Source organism: Phalacrocorax aristotelis, unplaced genomic scaffold, assembly GCF_949628215.1.
Source record: "Phalacrocorax aristotelis unplaced genomic scaffold, bGulAri2.1 scaffold_265, whole genome shotgun sequence".
Classification (NCBI taxonomy): Eukaryota; Metazoa; Chordata; class Aves; order Suliformes; family Phalacrocoracidae; genus Phalacrocorax; species Phalacrocorax aristotelis.
Window position 1 is genome coordinate 45064 of NW_027441165.1, and position 3031 is coordinate 48094.

Consider the following 3031-nt stretch of genomic DNA (forward strand, 5'->3'; position numbering starts at 1 on the left):
GCAGGTGCCCAGAGGCCGCAGCGCCACCCGCCGCCGCCAGGGGCGCTCGTGGGTCAGGCGGGGGGGGCGGGGGGCTTATGGGGGGGTGAGCTATAGGGGGTCCCGGGGGGGGATGCTGGGGGGGGGTAAGCTATAGGGGGTCCCGGGGGGGGGGGATGCTGGGGAGGATAAGCTATAGGGGCTCCCGGGGGGGCCGCATGCTGGGGGGGGTAAGCTATAGGGGGTCCCGGGGGGGGGGATGCTGGGGGGGATAAGCTATAGGGGGTCCCGGGGGGCCGCATGCTGGGGGGGGTAAGCTATAGGGTGTGCCGGGGGGGGGGATGCTGGGGCGGGTAAGCTATAGGGTGTCCCGGGGGGGGGATGCTGGGGGGGTAAGCTATAGGGGGTCCCGGGGGGGGGGATGCTGGGGGGGATAAGCTATAGGGGGTCCCGGGGGGGCCGCATGCTGGGGGGAGTAAGCTATAGGGTGTGCCGGGGGGGGGGATGCTGGGGCGGGTAAGCTATAGGGGGTCCCGGGGGGGGGGATGCTGGGGAGGATAAGCTATAATGGGGTCCCGGGGGGGCCGCATGCTGGGGGGGGGTAAGCTATAGGGGATGCCGGGGGGGGGGATGCTGGGGGGGGTAAGCTATAGGGGGTCGTTGGGGGGCGGTTTCGGGGCGGGGCATCACCATAGGGGGTCCCTATGGGGTGTCCCTAGGGGGGGATTAGCTATAGGGGGACACGTGGGGGGCACCTATGGGGGTTCCTTATGGGGGGGGCCACAGCTATAGGGGGTCCCTATGGGGGGGGATTAGCTAACGGGGCCCTTTGGGGGGTCCCCATGGTGGGGGATTAACTATCGGGGGTCCCTATGGGGGGGTCCCATGCGGGGCATCAGCTATAGGGGGTCCTTGGGGGGGCGTCCCTGGGGGGAGTATAGCTATAGTGGGGCCCTATGTGGGGGTCCCTATGGCGGGGGGATAGCTATAGGGGGTCATTGGTGGGGTTCCTGGGTGGGGGAGCTTGGCTATAGGGGGTCCCTATAGGGGGTCCCTGAGGGGGTTCCGGGGGGGGAATAACTATAGGGGGTCCTTATGGGGGGTCCCTAAGGGGGGGGTTAGCTCTAGGGGGTCCCTGGGGGGGGTCCCTGGGGGGAGTATAGCTATAGGGGGTCCCTACGGGGATGCCCCCATATAGGATTCTCCATGGGTTGGGGGGGGCATAATTATAGGGGGGTGTGATCCTATTTGGGGTCCCTATAGGGAAGGGTGGCACCCCTACGGGGGGGGCACCCGTCTAAGGGGTCGCTAAGGGGGGGACATACACCTATGGGGGTTCCTACGGGAAGGGGGGCAGTCCTATAGGGGGCCCCTATGGGGGGGGCATGCCTATAGAGGGGTGGTGGGTACCTCTATCTATAGGGGGGTGCCTATGGGGAGGCGGGGCACCCTTGTACAGGGGTCCCTATGGGGTGGGGGGATACCCCTATAGGGGTTCCCTCTGGGGGGGGCACCTATAGAGGGGTACCTATGGGGTGGGGGGGAAACCCCTGTGGGGAGAGAGGGGCGCCTATGGGGGGGTGGCGCTTATAGGGGGTCTCCGTGGGGAGAGGAGGGAGGAGGGGGATACCCTATAGGGTCTCTGTAGTGTGTGAGAAGGGGGGCCCTATATGGGGGGGTTGTCCTATAGGGGGTGGGGGTTGGGGGGCCCCCGATGGGGTGGGGGGCTGTAAAGGGGGTCCCCTATGGGGAGTGGGGGGCTCCGCTATGGGGTGGGGTGACCCCTATAGGGCAGGGGGTGCCTATAGCCGCGGGGCCTCGCGCGGTGGGGGGCGGGGGGGGTCCCCTATATAGTGGGGGGGTGTCTCTAGGGTGCGGGGGTGTCCCCTATGGGGCGGGGGGGCGGGGATATAGGGTAGGAGGGGCCTATAGGGTGCGAGGGGGTGGGAGGGGCTATAGGGGGCGGATCCCCTATAGAGGGGGGGGCCTATGGGGGGGAGGGGGGGGCCGGATGGTCTCTCCCGCATCAGGCCTCGCTCCGCCGGGGGGGCGGGGCTTGCTCGGGGCGTGGCCGCGGTGGGTGTGGCCGGGGAGGGGCGTGGCTCTCCGCCGCTGCGTCACGGGTGGGCGGGGCTTGCGGGCCTTCTGCACCCGCCTGGGCGCCCCGGCCTTTGCCCGCCCCTGTGCACGCGCTTGCACGCCCCTTTCGCACGCGCGCCCGCCTTTGCACACGCGCTTGCACGCCCCCCCCCCGCCCTCGCCCGCCCCCTTGCACGCTCACCCTCCCCGCACGCCCCCTTGCACACCCGCCGCCCCCCCCCCCAAACGGCCCTTTGCACGCTCACCCTCCCTCGCACGCCCCCTTTGCACACCCGCCCACCCATCTTTGCACACACGCTTGCACGCCCGTCAGCTCTCGCAAGACCCTTTGCACGCTCACCCACCCTCGCACACACAGTTGCGCTCACCCCGCTTTGCACACCCCTTTGCACGCCCCTTTGCACACCCGCCCATGCGCTTGCACGCCCCTCCGCCCTCGCCTTCCCCTTTGCACACCCACTCACCCTTGCCCCCTTTTGCACGCTCACCCACTTTTCACGCCCCTTTGCACGCGTCCTCGCACGCCCATCAGCCCTACACCCACCCCTTTGCACGCTCCCCCACCCTCGCACCCACACTTGCACGCCCCTCCGCCCTCCCCCACCCCTTCGCACACTCACCCTCTTCGCACGGCCCCTCGCACGCCTGCCCGCTGTCGTCCACCCGCCTTTGCACGCTCACCCACCTTGCACGCCCCTTTGCACGCCCACCCACGCTCGCACACGCGCTCGCACGCCCCTCCGCCCTCAGCTGCTCCTTTGCACACTCAGCCTTTTGCACGCCCCTTGCACGCCGCTTTGCACGCCCACCCGCCTTTGCACACCCACCCGCCTTTGCACGCCCCTTTGCACACCCCTTGCACGCCCACCCGCCTTTGCACGCCCCTTTGCACGCCCCCCCCGCCTTTGCACGCCCCTTGCACGCCCCTTGCACGCTCACCCGGGGGGGGGAG